Raw genomic sequence first — 21,934 nt, forward strand, 5'->3', positions numbered from 1 at the left:
ATATTTGAGGTTCTTTTACTTGTGGCTTCTATCCAGTCTGTGTTTCTGTCTTTATGTATTATTTTTGTGTACTTATTCCTGTGTTCTTAACTCTTCTTACAAGGACACCAATAATTGGATTTAAGGCCTACTCTAATCCATTACGACCTCATCTTAACAAATTGCATTTTTCAATCTCTATTGCAAAGTAAGGTCAAATTCAGTGGTTCCAGGAAGATATTATTTTTTTAGAGAAAGAGAGAAGGGAGAGAGAGAGAGAGAGAGAGAGAGAGAGAGAGAAAGAGAGAGAATTATTGATCCCAGTATACTCTGAAATTTGTATTATAAAATTTACATTTATCTTATAAAACACATGAATCGCATCACAATTTTCTCCGTTTTAATTCATAATTACAATTTAATTATACCCTACATTAAAAATATTTTTCTAAATATCAGCTCAAGATATTCCAAATATAACTGTCCTGATTCATTATGGTAAAATTAATCATGATCTGGAGGCACTGTTTATTTCTCTGTATTTGACCAGTAAAATAACATAGCAGTCTCTAAAAATAATGATGGGACTGTCATTTGAAAGGCATTTCATAATTTCTAGCTGTGGGTATCTGTACCTGTTCCCCTCTGCTGTTGAAGTAAACCTTTCTGATGACAACCGGACAAGGCAGGAATAAATGAATATAGCAGAATATATTAATAATCACTTAATTTACATTTTAAACCAGTCATGTTTGATTATACTCTAGCTCTCCATGCTGATTTCTGGACACCCAAGAAGTGTTAAGCATGGGCTTCTTCCTTGTGTGATGGGTCTCAAGTTAAATCAGGCATTGGTTGGCCTCTCCCTCAAGTTCTTCACCACCAGTACCCCGGCACATCTTTTATGCAGGAACAATTGAAGGTGGAGAGTTTTGTGGCTGAGTTGGTGTCCACGTTTCTCTTTCCAAAGCTTTCAGAGTACTTTCTCATGCCAAACAAATGAGAACATAGGATTAAAGTCTCCGAGAGAGTCTAAATTGGAGGTCTCCAATAGGTCTCTCCACTTCGACTTTGGGGATCACTCTAGAAGAAGGAGAGGTAGGACGGAAGGAGTCAGAGGGGATGGAAGACAACAAGTGAACAGAGTTCACTGAATCAACTAAGCAAGGCTGTCATTGGCTGACGGAGTCTGGAACTGCAAGCACCGGACTGCATTGGTCTGCACCAGATCCTTTACTTGTATGTTGTTGCTGTTAGCTTGGTGTTTTGTGGAACTCTGAAGAGTCAGGCTGTGTAGATATCTGACTCTTTTGCCTACTGTAAGGTTTTTCCCTTGTCTTGCTGTGTTTGGCTGTTGTCTGTTGGAGGCCTTCTTTTTTTCTGAAGAAGAAATGGAAGGAGAATGGATCTGCAAGAGAAGGGAGGTGGGAGGAATCTAGGAGGTGTGACGGGAGGGGAACTGTGCTTAGGGTGTAATATACGACAGAAGAATCTATTTTAAGTCAAAAAAGAAAGCCATTCTAACTCAGGGAAGGCAGAAACAGAAAGGATAAATGTATATCAAGAGGAAAGTCATAATGAACTGGGATATCTTCCATTGGATTTTGTGTCTTTGCTATTTCAAGAATCTTCTGTAGCTTGATGCTGTATCTTTTGAAGCCTTGTCATCAACAGTGTAACAGTTCCATTACTTGATAATTTGGTGGTTTTAATTTTTATTTGCTTTGAGTTTGTATGCATGCACATCCTGTGTGGGCCTGAGAGGGAGAATAAGAAAGAGAGAGAAGAGAGAATAACTATGTATTTGTATTCATGGGTATGTGTGTGAGTGTGCTGTTATGCTTGTACATGGTTCATGCGCACATCTCCACTGTTTTTCACATGTACCTGGCATTTATCTACTGGAATGGGTTAGGTAGATTCTGAGATCCACCTGTCTCTACCTACTCAGGACTGGGGTTGCAAATGTTCACTTGTATACCTGGCTTTGATCACCAGAGATCAAACACAGGTCCTCATGTTTATAAGAAATGCACTTTACTTCACCGAGCTATTTTTTTTTTCAGTTTACATGTTATAACTTATTTTTCTTGGGGGTGAGTTAGCAGAGCTATTGTTAATTCTTTGGTCTATCATGTAATTACACATATTCTGACTGAATGCACAGTGCCATGGATACTCAACCACTTTAGATGTGCAAAATGAAATGTTGAGAAGAGTTGGCAATTGTCATTGACAATTAGATAAGGCTGCTCTGTAGGAATTCCAGATAAAGCTTTTTTATGGGATTTGGTTCTCTAGTTACAGAAATTGTGTGCTAAAGGAAAACATGCCAAAGACTGGAGACTCAAGAGGAAGAAAAATAAAGTTATTGAGCACAGAACACTTCTATTAAGAACTGCATCATAAATGGCCATATTTAATTGGTCAAAGAGGCCAAAATCCTTCTCAAATTCAAGAAGTTTGAGAAATGCAATCTCTATCTTCATATAAAAGTGGCAGGGGCAAACCACAGAGGAGAATGTGTGTTGAGATCTACTGTTTGATTATCTTTGAGCACATTCTGCTTTTAATTTCTTTTTATTTCCTAATTATTGTGTTGCAAGTGACTTCCTATTAACAATTCCCCATATTACATGATTCATCATTATCTCTGTCCTCCAATAATAATTTTGCTATTAAAAATTCTTTTAAATTCTCAAGTCTTTGTCTGTTGTCCAATTAAAAAAAAATTTCTTCTCTCACACGATAATACAACTTGACTTCAGCTTCCTATTTTTCCACTCCTCCTAGCCACCCCAATATCTCTCCTACACCCAGATCAACTCTTCCCTCCATTTCCCTTCAGAAAAGAGCAGGCTTCCCCAGGATATCAACCAAACACAACATAACTAGTTACAATAAGACTAGCCACAAACTCTCAGATCAGGGCTAGATAAGGCAACACAGTAGAAGGAAAAGTATCCTAAGAGCAATCGAGTCAGAGACACCCCCTCTCAGTCTTACAAGTGAGTCCCACAAAATCACTAAGCTAAGCTAGGCCCACACAGTGGGCCTAGCCACAGACTCCTACAAGCTCCATGCTTGCTGTTTCCTTCCCTCTGAGCCCCTATGAGCTCTACGTAGTTGACTCTGGGACGTGTAATCCCACTATTGTTCAATTCTAATACTAACGTCATAGGGTATGAGCTGGTTTTACAACAGTGCTTCAATTCCAGGAATCAATTTCTGCTGCACTTATCTATTTTGTATTTCAAGCTATCCAAAAGAGTACAAGTAAGAAAGAATGTACTGCTATTATCCTTTACATTTTTCCTGTGCTTTCTGGACTTATCACAGTGACTCCTGTTTAGGTCCCTTTTTCCTTACAGTCACAGGACTGCAGAAACAGTGAACAAGAAAGAACAAAAACCTATGGATTAACGCTGGCACTTTGCAAGATATTTCAACCAGGGAATGTACATATGTTCTTTCGAATGGGATAAAGCTGCAAGTAATACAGCATCTGCATCTTAAAGCATGTATCTAATGGCAGCACTCCAGATTTTGTGAAGGTGCAAGATTGATTAATGATCAAAATTCCTTAGAACTGGCAGGGTAACACCTTTCCTTTTCCTATTTTACTTTTTAAATCAAGTGTCTGCTTCTCTTGAAGTTGGTAGAGAAACAGTGCACTCTAATGAAAGGACAGCAGTGTACCAGAAAGAGACAGAATGTACACACAAATACACACACACGCTGCACACATAAATCACACACACAGGTAGACACACACACACAAAGACACACTCCTCTTTGGCAGATAGTGAACATCTTGGGAAAATGCACAATTTCAAAAACAAAATGACATGCTCCAGAAAGGATTTGCCTTGCTTCAGAATCTAAAACACAAAAATCTAAAATATCTCCTTCTTTAAATTCTAGGCTGCATGAATATTGTAATTGCTTAATCCCCAAAATTAGGCAGATCAATGACTTTAGCCAGTGGGAGCCAATATAAATTCATGTTCCACATTGATATTATTACATCTCCAGTTCTGTCACTGTCAAGCTGACTAGAACACGCATTGAAGGTGGTCATAACTCTGTGGTCTGATTCCCTGAATGACTCTGACTAGTACAAAGAGCCAGTTCTGACACAAAAATCTGACCAAGGTTCTTAATCGTGCCATCTGTAATGCTGCAGAACTCAAGTAAAAATATGTGTATCTTCATCTTTGTATAGGTAACTCTAGCTGGTTGTGATTACAGTTCCCTGTCATCATTGACCATGCCAATGACCATACCAATCTCTGTCCTAGATTCATGATATGTATTTTGTTTCGTGACCCATTTAGTTAAACCAGGGTCATCTATGGAACCAACCCCAAGATGGGGATTATTTTTGGATCATGGGGTCTTCAGAGGATACAGAGTTGAAAGCTCAGACTGTCATTATCAGTCCAGAAGTTAGAAGTGGAACCCCTTCATCCCCTGATTTATCTGTATATGATACAGATAACTCAATTTTTCTGAAAATCCCAGTACAACTGTCCTTGGGAGTTTAGGACTGCAGATGATAGATCACAACCCTTATCTCCTAGTTACTAATTATTTCAGGCCTCTTTTCATCACTGTTTTCTGAATCTGATAGGGAATAGTATAAAGTTTTGTTTAGGTGTTTTCATTCATCTGTTACTCATTCTCACCTTGTTGGACAACTATTGGTTTTATAAATTCACTATCAAAATTGTTTTTATTTTTCTGTTCCTGGAGTTGTTTTTTGTTTGTTTATTTTACATACTATAGTTGGCAAATAATTTGTATTATTTCTTTAAATTAGGAGAAAATGATGACTGAATCTCAAAAACAAATTTACTATTTACATGTACTTGCCATAGAGTCAACAGTTTTAACACTTTTTTTTAACTTTCAGTTGTCTGAACCCTTGTGATTCAAGTTTGGATTATAAGTCTATATGAATGCCAGAGATTTATTCTATTTATTTGTCTTGTACCTTGGGTTAGTTAATCTTATTGTTGCTTTAACAAGAAATAAAGAAACAAAACAAAAGAATTTGGCAATAGAAACTTAATGAGGAAGATTCTATTTTAGCTTCCCTGTCTTAAGTATAATCCGTTGTATTTGGGGACTCATGGCAGCAACAGCATGAGGCAGCTGATGATACAGCATGCCATTTGGGAAGAACAGACAAAGGAATGGGGGTATTTAGGCTCCTTTCTAATTTTTATTCTGTTCAAGGCCCAAACCATTAGTAGTACCACTCACATTTGGGTTTGATCTCCTTATTCAGTTAAACCTTCTGGTAATAAATACCCTTACATGGATATTCAGAGAAGTGTTTCCACGAAGATTCCAAATCCAATAAAATCGACAGTGAAGATTAACCACTACAATCTCTAAAGGTTAATTAACATCACATTCTCTCCCAAATGCATTGCTTCAAATAACATTTCTGGTGTCCCCTCTAAAATCTCATTTTCATCTCAGAACACAGAATACATTTACTTCATTTCTGAACTTCTCAGTAGTCTTTAGCAGTGCTAATGCTGTTCAAAATCAGAGCACAAAGTGTCTTCTGCACAGCATCATCAACAACTGTGACCCTTCTAAAATAATTCAAAATAAAGTGAGTGATTCTAACATAGGTTGATACGGAATTATTTCAATCTCAGAAGGAAGAAATGATAGCATGTCAAAAACAAAACAAAAAACAAACAAACAAAAAAGCACTGGAATAAAGCAAGATCAAGAACTCCCACAGTCTGGAGCTTCTCTAATATAAAGGATATTTCTTGTGTTTTTACTTCACTTTCCCAGGATCATGTAGTAGTGTCTATAAGGTCTGCTTATAGGTAATCCTAACCCACCTCACACTTCCTGGCCTCTTATGTTTTTACTGAGCTATTGTAAAGGGTATTATGACAGAAAATTTGGGTGTATTTAACGCCTCTCTATCTAATAATATGTAATACAATCTCAAGTTCTGCTGAGTGTGAAAAATGTAGTCTGGTTCCTTTGAACTACAATTTTAATATCCACTTTGTGACTTCAAGACTGATTCTAAGAAAAAACTACCAACCCTGTAAGCAGTTGTTTTTTAGAAGGAAAAACTTTCATTGCCATTTTTAGTTTATAATACCTTCTTTTGAGTTTGGCATTTTCATAATTTGGAAACCAGTTCATAGGGTCTTATGTTCTGAAAACTTTTACTATATTCCTCATTTATAACACGAAGCTTTTAAATAATGGTATTAATCTCTTTATCAATTAAAGATACCTTCTCCATTCTATTTGTTGTTTTGATTCTGTTGCTGTGATAAAGACCATGATCAAACATATTTTGGGGAATTATCAGTTTCTTTAATCTTCCATTGTTCAGTCCATCACTGAAGAAAGCTAAGGCAGGAAGTCAACCCAAAAGCTTGAAATATAAACCTATATAAGTGCTTACTGCCTTACTTCAATGCTCATCTTCAACTACCTTTTTTATACAGTTGGATTCACTTTCCGGAATCACTTTTCTTTTATGAAAATGCTTCGTAGTCATGGCATGGATGGCTATATTATGATGGAATAAATTACAACAATTGGCACTCTCTTTTTTGCTCACTTTTTTGTGTCAAGTAGCTAAGTGATACTCACTTTTATATTCCACCCCTTGTCAACTTCTATACAAATACACAATCGTCTTAAACCATACATACCTTCAGTGAAATGTTTTAGTATATCCTCAGTTGAAAATAGCCTCATGAGAGGGTACATTATCTTGGTTAGCTGAAATCAGAAACGTGAGAGAGAGCACATCAAGTTTTCCTGGAACTTGTCCCATTCAATGCTTTTGCCAGCTGGATAAACAGCCTTGCTTGCACTCTGATGACTGGAAGCCCACGGACAGATAGATAACATTTTTCTATCTCTACTCTTTGTAAGGTGCACATCAAGTCACTTGGCCCTACATAGTACTTCCCAGAGAGAAATGTTTCAGAGCAGAGAACTTCTGGTGGCAATCTCACTGAGTTTTGAAGCTTTAATTAACCCATCCTGGTGGATTCTGCTGTTTCTGCTGAATTACATTTGATTCCTGTATTTGTTTGGTGTTGGATTATGTGCTGGACTTCTGGTATCCAGACAATGAAGAGTATACCCACCCAAAAGAACTACCTCTAAGAACATCCACAACCCCCTTTCCTAATAACCTTCTTTCTACCCTACCTCTAGTCAGTGGGTTTAAAGGGAAGTAGAAACATTTAAGAACCCTAAATAAATGGTGTGCTGAAAATCTACACATAGATGTTTCTTCTTATATGCAAGATCTCATACTAACATCACTATAAAACACAGCCCAACTTTTAAAATTCTGATCAAAATTGGAATTATACAAAATTAACTCAAAAAAAATCAGTAGACCTCCTGTATACAAAAGACAAAAGGGCTGAGAAAGAAATTAGGGAAACAACACCCTTCACAATAGCCACAAATGACATGAAGTACGTTGGTGTAACCCTAACCAAGCAAGTCAAAGACTTGTAAGAAAAAAATTTCAAGTCTCTGAAGAAAGAATTAGAAGAAGATATGAGAAGATGGAAAGATCTCCCATGCTCATGGCTTGGCAGGATTAACATAGTAAAAATGGCCATCTTACCAAAAGCAATCTACAGATTCAATGCAATTCCCATCAAATTACCAACACAATTCTTTACAGACCTGGAAAGAAAAATTCTCAACTTCATCTGGAATAACAAGAAACCCAGAATTGCTAAAACAATCCTCTACAATAAAAGATCTTCTGGAGGTATCTCTATCCCTGATCTCAAGCTGTACGATAGAGCAACAGTTATAAAAACTGCGTGGTACTGGCATAGAAACAGAATGGTGGATCAGTGGAACCGAACAGAAGAGCCAGAAATAAACCCACACACTTATGGACACCTGATTTTTTACAAAGATGCCAAAACCATACAATGGAAAAAAGATAACATCTTCAACAAATGGTGCTGGTCTAACTGGATGTCTACTGTAGAAAAATGAAAATAGATGCATGCATACTTATCACCCTGCAAAAAACTGAAGTCCAAGTGGATCAAAGACCTCAACATAAAACCAGACACATTAAATCGGCTAGAAAAAAAGTGGGGAATACCCTAGAACTCATTGGTACAGGAGAGAACTTCCTGAACAGAACATCAACAGCACAGGCTCTAAGAGCAACAATCAATAAATGGGACCGCCTGAAACTGAAAAGCTTCTGTAAATCAAAGGATACTGTCATCAAAGCAAAGGGACTGCCTACAGATTGGGAAAGAATCTTCACGAACCCTTTATCTGACAGAGGACTCATATCCAGTATATATGAAGAAGTAAGAAGCTGAAAAGCAACAAACCAAGTAATCCACTTAAAAAATGGGGAACAGAGCTAAACAGAGAACTCTCTATAGAGGAATATCGAACGGCAGAGAAGCATTTAAAGAAATGCTCAACCTCATTAGCAATTAGGGAAATGTAAATCAAAACAACCCTGAGATTTCACCTTACACCCATCACAATGGCCAAGATCAAAACCTCAATTGACAATACATGCTGGAGAGGTTGTGGAGAAAGGGGAACCCTTTTCCACTGCTGGTGGGAATGTAAACTTGTACAACCACTCTGGAAATCAATATGGTGCTTTCTCAGACAACTAGGAATAGTGCTTCCCCAAGATCCAGCCATACCACTCCTAGGCATATATCCAAAAGAGGCTCAAGTACACAAAAAGGACATTTGCTCAACCATGTTTGTAGCAGCTTTATTTGTAATAGCCAGAAGCTGGAAACAACCCAGATGCCCCTCAACTGAAGAATGGATGCAGAAATTGTGGTACATCTATACAATGGAGTATTACTCAGCAATGAAAAATAAGGAAATCATGAAAGTTGCAGGTAAATGGTAGGACCTGGAAAGGATCATCCTGAGTGAGTTGTCCCAGAAGCAAAAAGACACACACAGTATATACTCACTCATATAGACATACAATATAGGACAAACCCACTAAAATCTGTGCATCTAAAGAAACTAAGCAAGAGAGAGGACCCTAACTAAAATGCTCAATCCCCATCGTGAAAGGCAAAGAGGATGGACATCAGAAGAAGAAGAAAACAGGAAACAACCTAGGAAATTAGCAATTAGGGAGGGCTTCTACAGAGGGCTTCTGAAAGCCAGAAGAAGAAAACAGGAAACAAACTAGGAACCTACCACAGAGGGCCTCTGAAAGCCTCTGCCCTGCAGACTATCAAAGCAGATGCTGAGCCTGATGGCCAACTGATGGGCAGAGTGAATGGAATTTTATGTAAGAAGTAGGAAATAGTAAGAGCTGGAGAGGACAGGGTCTCCACAAGGAGAGCAACAGATCAAGAAAAATTGAACACAGGGAACTTCCCAGAGACTCATACTCCAACCAAGGGCTATTCATGGAGATAACCTATATCCCCTGCACAGACGTAGCCCATGGCAGTTCAGTGTCCAAGTGGGTTACATAGTAATGGGAAGAGGGACTGCCTCTGACATAATCTGATTGGCCTGCTCTTTGATCACCTCCCCCTGAGGGGGGAACAGCCTTACCAGGCCACAGTAGAGGACAACGCAGCCACTTTTGATGAGAACTGATAGACTAAGATCAGAAAGGAGAGGAGAACCTCCCCTATCAGTGGACTTGGGGAGTGGCATCCATGCAGAAAGGGGAGGGAGGGTGGGATCGGCAGAGAAGGAGGGAGGGGCTTATGGGGGGTACAAAATGAATAAAGTGTAATTAATAAAAAACTAAAAAAAAAAAACAGTACTTCATGTGAAGCTCTTACATTACCAACTGGTCTACCACCTTGACACCAGGTCTATGTTGTCCCCCTTCAGCACTGCTTTATGTGCTCATTCTGGGTAAATACTGTCTTGATTATTTAGTTGTGATTGCTGTGATAACAACATAAGCAAAAACAACTTGAGAAGGAAAGAATTTATCTGGATTGTGTTTCTATACTGTGGGGAATTACTGGATTATGTTGAAGTCTGACTTCTCCAGGCAGCCATTATTTTGTGCCCAGTCTATGTTGGTGGATCCCTTTTTCTCAGTGAAGCGCCAAACATCACCCTCCACCTCCAATCTGGGTGAACCCAGGTCTTGTAAGGAGCTTCACATAGCCCTCAGGGCAGATTATAGGCAAGACCCTTTTGTGATAAGAAAACTACACCAGCAAGAGTCTAGGAATTTCTAGAAATGCCCCAGCCTGCTAAGGAGATCTTAGTCTTAAACTATGACCTTTAACTGTACTTGTAGATTTTTCCCTCACCCATAGCGTAATTAAGTTCTGTGTTCTCCTTCTTGTGATGGACTATGCTACTGCATGGAAAATGAGGTACTTTACCACTACATGTAAATCAAGTATCCCTAATCCCCTGACCCTGATAAATCAAACACATTTACCTTCAAAATCCCTCCTGCTACCCAAGGTTAATAAATCCCTGATTTCATATAAACTGCCTCAAATAAGTTTACTGGCTGTGGGCTGTCTGTGTGCTGCTTAATACCATCATATTTCTACCATGATTCATCATTGATCCCCCCACTGGGCCTAATCTCACTGGGCCTGCCCTCCAGCCTCCTAGGCCTGGGCCTTTCCAGGCCTGGGCCTCTGCTGCAAGCTGGTCAGAAATGGGCTTTTGCCTGCATCTCTTCAGTGGCCAACACAGCAGCTTTACCAAGAGCTGTAACACTTTGTTATCACCATAGGCTTTGGAAAAGTGGAGTTTTTCCACTGCCACTAATTATCTTATTCTAAAAGAGCTAAACTGTAACACTGTGGAAACCCTTTTCCACACCCTACCCTAGCACACTCTGGCCTTGCCCTGAAGTGCTCTATCTGTCCCTGAGAGAAACAGAACCCTGTCTTCGGTCCAGAATCCCTGTTCTTTGATCCAGACTGCCCACCAAAATCCAGGACCTTGCCCAACAGGGAACAACTCTACATCACTGCTCATCATAGAAGGAAATCACGATAATAAACTCAAACAGGACAAAGACCTTGAGAGGGTAGCTGGTTCTGAGACCACAGAGGATTACTGCATACTAGGTGGCTATGCATGGTTTTCTCATTCTGCTTTCTTGCCGAACCCAGGACTATCAATCCTAAAAATATCCCCTCCCACAGTGGGCTGGACCCTCCTTCTATCTATTGCTAATTAAGAAAATGCATTCTAGGGTTATCTTCTTACATCATCTTCTGGTGGCATTTCTTCAACTGAGTTTCCCTTTTCTCAGATCATTAGAGCTTGTTGTCAGTTGACATAAAACTAGCCACCAAGAATATTTACCAGAGGATTTTACTTCCATAATGTTGTCTGTTAATAATTATTGATTTTTCAACCCCAGCTCATCCATCCATTTTCTCAGGGAAGAAAAGTGGTTCTGGTGTCTTGTAAAATCCCAGGTGATTCTTGAGATTAATCTGACAAAGAACCACAGATTATTAATTAAAAAAATATCAACCAAATATCCTCACTGATGTTTGTTTCTCTCTGAAACAAATAGACATCAATACCCTGTATTTCTCTGAGCATTCTTATTTTCAAAGCTTCAACAGTAGCTTCTTAGTAAGTCCTCAGCATTTTCATCCTAGGTTTTAAACATTTCCTCAGTTGTCTAAAATTAACCAACATGCGAAAAGTCCATCATAGCAGTACCCCTCCCCTCCACACTCACATAACCTAGAACTAATTTCTGTTCTAGTTTGTCCATTTGTTGCTGTGATAAAACATTGACCAAAGGTAACAGGAATAATTTGGTTTTTATGAATCTTTCAGGTTACAACCCATTATTGAGGGTACTCCAGTCAGAACTCTGGCAGGAATAGATGATGACAAGATGGAGAAAAGCCTAATAAAGACTTGCTCCTAAATGTATCTTCAACTACCTTACTCATACAGCCCACTCCCAAAGCTTAGGGATGATACTTCTTCCAATGTGTTTGGACCTTTTACATCACTTACCAATTAAGAAAATGCCCCATAGACATGCCATAGGCCAATCTGATATAGGCAATTATTCAAGTTTCCTCTTCCCAGGAGATTCAAGGTTTTTGGCAAGTTGACAGCTGAAGCTAACTGTGTGCCATCACTTTCTTTAACTTTATATTTATCATATACTTTATCTTACAAATTATATAATGTTTTATTATGTGTTCCACTCTTGCTCTCTTTCTATTCTTTTAATCATTTATTTAAAATTTTTCTTCAATCAGACATTATATCTTTACCTCAGTCTCTGCTCTGTCCAGTGCTCCCAGCAGCACCCACCTTTCCTCCCCCCTGACTTACTCTTCCTTCATTTACCTTCTGAATAAAGAAGTAATTTGGGGATATCAACTTAGCACAATATAGCAAGTTACGATAAGACTTGGAAACAAACCTTCCTATCAAGACTGGATGAGTCCACTCAGTAGGAGGAAAGAGATCCCCAAAACAGGAAAAATAAAGTCAGATACACTCCCTTCCCACTGTTAGGAGTCCTAAAAGAGCACTGAGCTACACAACCATAATCAATATGCATAGAACATAATTTAGACTCATACATAGTCTGTAATTGTTACTGCAGTCTCTTGTGAACTCCTAAGAGCCCTGCTTAGTTGATTCCACTAACCATGCTGTTATGGTGTTGTTCACCCCTCTGGCTCTTACAATGCTTCCTCATGCTTTTCTGCAGGGTTTCCTGAACTCCACCTAATGTTTGGCCATGTCTCTTCCTCCACTCTCATCAGTGGGTGGATGCAACCTTCTGATAATGAATAGACTTGACTCCAAACTATGAGTACAGCAGAATACCATTAGGAATCATTTCATTGACTTTTTACTTTTACTTTTATTTGATTACTTACTTATTTACTTACATACTTTTGACAGTCCTTTTTGGCTCTATCTTATGTCTCTGATTCTTGTTTTTTAGCCAATGTCAGGTACTGGCTCCCTCTCCAAGTGTGGGCCTCAGTTTGAACCAGTCATTGGCTGGTCACTCCCACAAGTTTTGTACCATTATTTCCCCAGCACATCTTGCAGGCATGACAAATTATAGGTGCAAAGATTGGTTGCTAGGTTTATGTTCCATTCCCACTACTAGAAGCCTTGCCTGATTACAGAAGATTGACTTTTCAGGCACTTTAGAAATCTTCACTAAGGTAACCCTTGTAGATTCCAGGGAGTTTTCAATGAACTAGGTTTCCACATCCCCCCTCCAAATTCTAGCACTGTCTCTCAGTACTTGCTCCTTCCATAGCTCTCCACTTTCCTGCCTGATTCTTCCTACTCCCATATCCATCTGTCCCATTACACCTATGAAATCTATTCTCTTTCCCATTCTCAGGGAGACCTATGTGGCCCCTTTGAGTTTCCTTCTTTACTTAGCTTCTCTCATTCTGTGGATTGTATCATTTTTATCCTTTACAGCTAATGTCCCCTTATAACATGCTTGTCTTTCTGGGTTTGGGTAACCTCATTCACGATAATTTTTCTGGTTCCATCCATTTGCCAGCAAAATTATAATGTCACTGTTTTAAAAAGCAGAATAATGCTCCATTGTGTAACTGTGCCACATATTCTTTTTTTTAAATTTTTTTTAAATTTAATTTTATTTTTTTCTTATCAGTTACATTTTATTAACTCTGTATCCCAGCCGTGTCCCAATCCCTCATTCCCTCCCAGTCCTTTCCTCCCTCCCTCATCTCCACCGTGCCCCTTTCCAAGTCCACTGATGGGGGGGACCTCCTCCCCATTCATCTGATCCTGTTTTATCAGGTATCTTCAGGATTGGCTGCAAAGCCCTCTTCTGTGGCCTAACAGGACTGCTCCTCCCTTGGGGGGTGGGGAGGCCAAAGAGCCAGCCATTGAGTTCCTGTTAGAAATAGTCCTTGTTCCCCTCACTTTGGGAAACCAATTGGTTACTGAGCTACCACAGGCTACATCTGAGCGGAGGTTCTAGGTTATATCCATACATGGTCCTTGGTTGAATGTCAGTCTCAGAAAAGACCCTGTGCCCAGATATATTTGGTCCTTGTGGAGCTCCTTTCCTTTCCCCATCAGAGTAACTCCCCTTCTTTCTTATGATTCCCTGTACTCTGCCAAAGGTTTGGTCATGAGTCTTTGCTTTGAAAACACTGTTAGGTAGAGTCTTTCAGATGCCTTCTGCAGTAGACTCCTGTCATACATTTAATGCACATCCCATCTGTCTTTCTAAATGAGGATTGATCATCTTACCCCATGTTTTTATCTATTCAGTTGAGTGCACCTAGATTGTTTTCCGTTTCTGGCTATTAGGAATAAAGGTACTATGAACATAGTTGAGCAAGTGTTCAACTACAGGTGTTTTTGTAGAAGGATGGAGAATATTTTGGGTACATGCCCAAGCGGGGTCTTGAGGTAGATCTATTCTCAATTTTCTGAGGAATAGATCAAATGATTAACTACCATAGTAGCTATTCAGGTTTGCACTTCCACTAGCAATGGATTAGTGTTCTCTGTGTTCCACATTCTCATCATGATAAGCTGTTTCTTGTGTTATTGATCAGGACCACTCTGACATATGTAAGAAGGGATATCAAAGTAGTTTTAATTTGAATTTTCTTGATGGCTAAGGATGTTGAACTTTTCTTCAAGTGACTCTCAGCCATTTGATTTCTCTGTGGAGGATTCTCTTTATAGATCTGTACTCTATTTTCTAAACTGGGTTATTTAATTTGTTGATGTCTAGATTCTTGGGTTCCTTATGTCTTCTAGATATTAACCCTCTGTCACAATTTTCTAGACTGTGTTTTGTTTGTTTGGTTGATTTTTCCTGTTGATGATGTCCTTTTCTCTACAGAAACATTTTAGTTTCATGAGATCCCATTTATTGTCAATATTAGTGCCTGTTCTATTGATGATCTCTAAAGGAAGTTGCCTCCTGTCCAATTTTTTACTTTCTCTTCTATCAGGTTCAATGTATCTGGTTTTATATTGAGGTCTTCTATCTCCTTGGACTTTAGTTTTCTGAAGGATGATAAAGATACAGATCTACATATATTCTTTTGTGTGCAGACATCCAGCAAGTGTTCTTATAGTAGGATGGGGAGTCCTTTGGGTATACGCTCTAGCTTGGTCTTTAGGTCGATCTATTACCACTTTTCTGAGGAATAGGTCTAATAATTGATTTTCATAGTGTGTATTCAAGTTTTCACTTCCACTAGCAATGAATTAGTGCTCCTCATGTTGACAATGCTGTTTTGTTTGTTTTTTTTGTTTGTTTGTTTTTTGTTTTTTGTTTCCAGTATGTATTTTTGGCTTTGGCTTTTTTATCAAAATCAGGTATGTGGATATATGTCTGCATTTTTTTTGCATTGATTCCAATGATCAACCTGTTTTTTTTTAATTTTTTTAAATTATAGCTCTGTAATAGAGCTTGAAAACAGAAATGTAATAACTAAAAGTTCTGTTATTGTACAGTATTGTTTAGCAAGATTGTTTACTCCGTCCTTTTGTTTTTCCATATGTAGTTGAGTATCTTAATATTTTTTTTATAGATTCTGATAATGAAGATGGGCAGGAACTGTGTCCAAATGCTCTTTTACCTTGAATTTTTCTCTTTCAAACAAATTAATCTATTACTTTGTGTACACTAACTCAAGTTTTCATGATCTTAGAAAAATAAAGCTGTGTTCTTTGATAAAATACACAAAAATATTTTTATCATTGTCAATGTTATGATTTTTATTATTTTATCTTTATACTCTCAAATATTACCAGAGTTCCTGTGTTTTGACAAACATTTGGTCAGACCAAATTAGTCCAAGAAATGTCGTTTGCTTCTTTGAGTTACAATTCCTTGCAACAGTCTGCCTCTGGTTCAACATGAGGATTTAAATACAGACTGATGTCAGGTAAGGTTGGCCTAAATAGGACTCTAGGAGAAAAGTATGCATCAGGAAAGAGAAAGTCTCATTAGGTGATTCAGCTTTAGTATTTCCCACTGTAGAGATATTTTTCAATGTTTACTGTCTCAGACAGCAGAAAGGCCCTCTAATTTCTGTTGAAGCTGACAATAGTGTCCATCTCCTCTTCACTCAAATGGAAGTCAAATCCTGAAAGTTCTCATCTCCATCTTCAGATCTAGGTGAGAAGTTTCAGTTCTTTGACTTCTGGGGAGGAAAACTCCCCTTTTTAGTGGACTAGGGGAAGGAATTAGGGGTAAAGACAGAAGGAGGGTGGGACTTGGCTGAGTGGAAGGAGGGGGCTTCAATCAGGATATACAATGAATAACTTAAAAAATCGATAAAAGCTTTTTAGGGTAGCCAACCATGCTTGGGGAGAATGTCCTGCTTCAATGGCTGTAAAGGCCTGAATGATCATGGCTGCATTACACTGTTGTGAGACTCTAATCTTGCATATATACCACAGGCGAACCAAGGAGACCAACACCAGAAGGCCTGCTAACGCTCCCATGCCCACCCATTCCTTCAGATGATTCATGGCTGCAGCAATCCATGATGATAATCCTGTGGCTAGTCCTGCGTCCACTCTGGTAGAATTTACTGTGACAATGGCCACTCTCAGCTGCTCCATTGTAGTATCGAATTCTCCAGTCCAATTACCTAAAATGTTACGCTCAGGATACGAGGCTAAGCACTGCACTCAGGGTCAGCCGCTTTGGACCCAGAGAAGAGCATGTCTGATTGCATGCGGGTTGATGCCCCAGGTCCCGCCTCTGAGAAAAAGGTATCTGTCAGGTCTGACGCTCTTTGGGTGGATGACACCTAAATGAACATCAGTACAAAATCCCAATTTATTTCTAATGTCAGAGATCAGAGCTCTACTCTTGCCTGATGCTTCTAAAACAAAAAGGGGGAACTGCAGAGAGCTGCGGAATGCTATGCCTTAAAGATGGAGCTGGTTTCTGCCTTCCACCTTCCCGATGGTGAGTGCTCTCTGTCACGAACAATTCCACATTTGGCTAAGGCTGAGGATCTGGCTTGCTTCCAAGTATGTGGACCTATCTGCATTGCCCACGTGGCACGCTGGGGTTGGCTACCCAGAGGCTATTTAAGCTGTGGGCTGGCTTTCCCCAGGGTCAGATGATTGTTCAAAGTTCCTGAATAAACTGCATTGAAAAAAAAAAAAAAAAAAAAACCAAAACCTTGTAAAAAAAAAATCGATAAAAGGAAAAAAAAAAAAAAAAGACCTGAAATTTTCATTACTACCTGCTGGTGTCACAGACTGGTTTTCTTGTACTTTGAAGCAATCTCTTTAATCTGAGGTCATCTAGGAATGAAAAGGCCTTTGGCTTGGCCCAAGGCCTACCCGTGGAGTATAGGGGGCATGACATGTAGGCCATGATAGTGATGCTCTCAGAGTGAGAGTACTGGATCACTTTTTCCTGAGTGAGGTGTGGGAGTCAATCCACCTGGATAGTCACTGCATTATGTTTCTGTTCAGTCTTGTTTAGGAGCCTCACAATCTGAAAGTGGTTAAAGTTAGAGACACCTCGAGAGTTCATCAGCCCTTTGCCTACCAGTTCCTCCATGGCCTCCCAGGCATCCAAGAATGTTATTTTACTGGTGAGAATATTGCCTTGATTGTCTTTGGGGAATAACTCTTTTCCCAGATCAAGTTTCTGTGTCCAGTGAATAAGATATAGGTCCAAATAGCCTAGCTTCATATCCACGAGGGTCTTGTGAAAGGCTTCCCTTACCAATTTCCCTCAAAACCCAGTCAATATGACAATATTTATCATCAACAGCTGTCTTCCAGTTTCCTTGGCTTGGCCTGGGGGGATACTTCAAGGAGTCCAGCCATGATGAGCATATTGGCTTTGGTATTGAGCTCCATGAAAGTAGCCATGGTTGCTGCTGAAATCTTTCTGAGAAAGCAAATGTCTGTGTACTGCTTAAGGAGGCTGGTGGAAGCCCTTTGTCCTTAAAGAATATTTTTAATCCATTTCCATGAAAGCCTCTGATGCTTTCTGAAATCTTGAGCCGAAATCTCCACTGTCTTTACTTCTCTAAGCACTTGGATCCTTTGAACTCTTGGTAGGATGTTCCATTAATCTCTGCTTACTGCTGTCTTGAGTTCTTCTAGCACAGTGGTTCTCAATTTTTCTTATTTGTTGACCTTTTACTATAGTTTAATATAGTTCCCTGACACTAAAAGAAAGATGGAAGTTCAGGAGCTATGAGGAATTGAGAGACATGTGGAGGCTCGTAAGGGCAATGCATAAAATGACTAGCATAAAACAAGTGTGAAGAGACCATAATTGTTTTAGAATAACTATGAAAAAAAGACAAGTCTTATGGAAAGATGCAGACACATTGTGGAAAGTCAGGTGTTTGCAGCAATGTCCTTGCATGGAGTCCAGGATAGGCCATTGTATGATGCTGTAAAAGTAAAGCTTGTATTTCCTTGAAGACTCCAAGAATTTAGAGATTCCAGAGCCATGGGATGTCTGCTGAAGAGAGCTACATACAGGTTGTGTGTGGTTGTCTGAATAGGTATGGTCCCATAGATTCATTAGATTGAATGCTTGACCATAGAATGTGGCACTATTAGAAGGTATGGCCTTGTTGGAGGAGGTGCGGCCTCATTGGAAGAAGATGTTACTGTGTAGACAGAGCTTAGAGGTCTTAAATACACAAGCTCTAGAGTGTCACACAGTCTCTGCTGCTTTTGTATCAAGATGTAGAATTCTTGGATCCTCTATCACCAAGTCTGCCTGCATACTGCCATGCTTTCTGCCATGATGATTACGGACTAAATGTCTGAAACTTTAAACCAGCCCCAATTAAATGATCTCTCTCTCTGTCTCTCTTTTTCTCTCTTTCTTCAGATAGGTTTTCTCTGTGTAGCCTTGGTTGTCCTAGACTTGCTTTGTAGATCAGCCTGGCCTTGAACTCATAGAGATCCACCTGCTTTTGCCTCCTGAGTGCTGTGTTTATAGGCATTCCCCACCATGCCTAGCTCAATGTTTTGTTTCTTAAGGAAAAAAAGAAGTGGACTCATGACATCAGTAATAAAGATGGCAGAACAGAGCTGCACATGGCAAATCTATATAACCTTAACCTTGTCTCAGTCAATCGGTTGAAAAGGTCATGCATGCCCAGTGAGGCATGGGACAGCCAGCACCAGCAACAGGGAAATATGCCTGGAGTTCCTGCAGAGTCAGGTCAATTCTGAATAGGGCTTGTCCTAGGCCTTCAAATGAGCTCACTGAATGGAGCTACTTTGGCTAAGGCAGGTGCTGCTTGTTCTATGAAGAGATGGGGAGAACAGGTCAACTGTACTGCTCACATTTGACACAGCAGTTATGAAAACAGGCCATAGGCTTCCTACACCAAAGACAAGGTGCTGTTCAGTGGCCTGGAGCTCCCGTAGACATATGTGTTTACTGAATAAAGTCTGTCCTAGACCCACTGGCCAGCACCCAGCATGGAATTGCCACAGCTGCAGCCCATGCTTCTTGTTCTGCTGAGAGACCAAGAGTACAAGGTAGTGGTTTGCTTACAGTCTACAAGAACAAAGGTTGAGACCATCAATCCTCAGGGTGGCAGACATCAAAGGAAGAGAAGCAGAGATGCATGAGGCAGCCAAGAGCTCTCAGAGAATCTGTCCCCCAAACACACTACCTAGCCACAACATCAGTATGACAATGGACTCTTGATGGCAGGAGGATATCTATGATGAGCTTTTACAGTGGTCCACCAATTACGGTGCTTCAAAAACCAGAAATCTTGAACTAGACCAACGACTTGTTGCAGTGAATATTTTGATAGAAAGCTCCTCAAGAAAAATAAAGACACACTACAGTTTCCAATGCCAATCTGATGAAAGAATATGCGATGGAGAAGTAGGAAAAAATATAGAGGAACCCAGCAGTGAGTGCATGGTAGAGAGAGGCAGAACTAGAGACACAACAACAGTGACATGTATGAAAGGAGGCTGCAGTACATGGGAAACATATTGTTGAGTGGAGCCAACAGGGTGATGTGCAACAGCCTGGAGCTTGTATGGACTCAAGCTCTGAATATGCTGCCCTGATAAAAGATCACCCTGGTTATGAGAAATGACAAGATGTTCCAGGTGAAGAATTGTGCATTTTCTGAACAGGATCTAAGGCCTCCATGGTCCATCCTGTTCCTGATCACAACTTCCTTATCCTTTGCCTACTGCCCTAGGCCATGTTGAAGCCTGAGGTTCATCTGGATGTCCATGATATACAACAGCCAGAGCTGCGTTGACGTCCTTGGATAATGTTACTACTGAAGGTCATGTGGGGTGATATTGGTATGAACTGCCAAAACATCTTGAGAAGCAATGTTCTATCTTGTAGTACAAAATTTGTCTGCCTTCCTTCGATCAACCAGGTATAAATATCTATGTTCCACATAGTCATGTTTATCATGCTACAGTCCCCTTTCAAGCTTTGACAAACACACATAAACCTATGTATATGAATATCTACATAGAAAAAAAATTTATGAAAGAAAAATCATACATCTGAAAGAGACTAGGCAGGGATATATGCGGGTGTTTAGAAGAAGGAAATGGAAGAAAATTTTAATTGAATTACAGTCTCAAAAAAATTAAAAAAGAGAGAAAAGATTTCAATAGTCAGAAAATAATTCTCCAGAAATTGGTCAGTTAGTTGGCTCACTGGGAAAACTGTCATTGCCTCCAAGTGTGATAAACATAGCTTAATCACAGGTACAAATGATGAAAAGAGGGAACCTATTCTTCAGGTTGTCTTTATGTTTCTATGAGCACATCATAGCATGAAAACACACAGACACACACACTCCACACTAAAGAAATTAAGCCTATTAAATAGAAAATGAATCATATAACAAGACTGTATGTGACCTACAGGTTATCAAACATTTTACATTATAGAATTAATTCTTCAAAACTTTCACAAAAGACAACCCTTGAAATATTAACTATTGCATTAATGAACTAAAAGTTAACAAAAAATCTGGGCACAAATACTATTCTCATGATATAAATTCTTGATTTTGCTTAAGAAAATTGTTCCCTGGGTCTTGAAGAATGGCTATTCTCATTTTTCTGAGAAAGTGCCAGATTGATTTCCAAAGTGTTTATACAAGTTTGAACTCCCACAAGCAATTGAGGAGTGGTCCCCTTTCTCCACATCCTCACCAGCATGTGTTGTTACTTGAGCTTTTAATCGTAGCCATTCTGACAGGAGTAAGATGGAATCACAGAGTTGTTTTAATTTGCATTTCTCTGATGACTAAGGATGTTGAGTATTTCTTTGAAGTGTTTCTCCACAATTCCTGATTCCTCTATTGAGAATTCTCTGTTTAGCTCTGTATACCGTTTTTTGATTGGATTATTTTGTTTGTCAGTGTTTAATTCCTTGAGTTATTTACATATTCTGGATATGAGCTCTTTGTCAGATGAAGGGTTGGTGAAGACATTTTCCCAATCTGTGGACTAGCATTTCATTTTACTGATAATGTCCTTTGCTTTAGAGAAGCTTTTTAGTCTCAAAAGATCTCATTTATTAATTGTAGAGCCTGAGCTATTGGTGTTCTGTTCTGCAAGTTTTCTCCTGTACCAATGGGTTCAAGGCTCTTACCTGCTTTCTCTTCTAGCAGATTTAGTGTATCTGGTTTTGTATTGAGGTCTTTGATCCACTTCTACTTGAGTTTTGTGCAGAGTGATAAATATGGAGCTATTTGCATTTTTCTATATACAGCCATCCAGTTAGACTAGTACCATTTGTTAAAGATGCTATATTTTTGCCTCATATGATTTTGGCTCCTGTCAAAAATCAGGTGTGCACAGGTATGTGAATTTATTTCTGGGTCTTTGATTTGATTCCATTGATCAACCAATCTATTTCTATGCTACTACCATGAAGTTTTTATTACTATTTATCTGCAGTATAGAA

General features: G+C 39.3%; 1 long non-coding RNA gene and 1 pseudogene across 2 annotated transcripts in view; both read right to left on the minus strand.

The window, feature by feature from the left end:
• LOC132656649 (uncharacterized) overlaps window positions 1-21,934 on the minus strand; it is a 104,713-nt gene that overhangs the window by 79,160 nt on the left and 3,619 nt on the right. The gene's annotated exons all lie outside the window — the stretch shown is intronic.
• On the minus strand, window positions 1,139-21,215 carry LOC110539605 (aldose reductase-related protein 2-like; annotated as a pseudogene).

The sequence above is a fragment of the Meriones unguiculatus genome, chromosome 9 (genome assembly GCF_030254825.1).
Source record: "Meriones unguiculatus strain TT.TT164.6M chromosome 9, Bangor_MerUng_6.1, whole genome shotgun sequence".
Lineage (NCBI taxonomy): Eukaryota > Metazoa > Chordata > Mammalia > Rodentia > Muridae > Meriones > Meriones unguiculatus.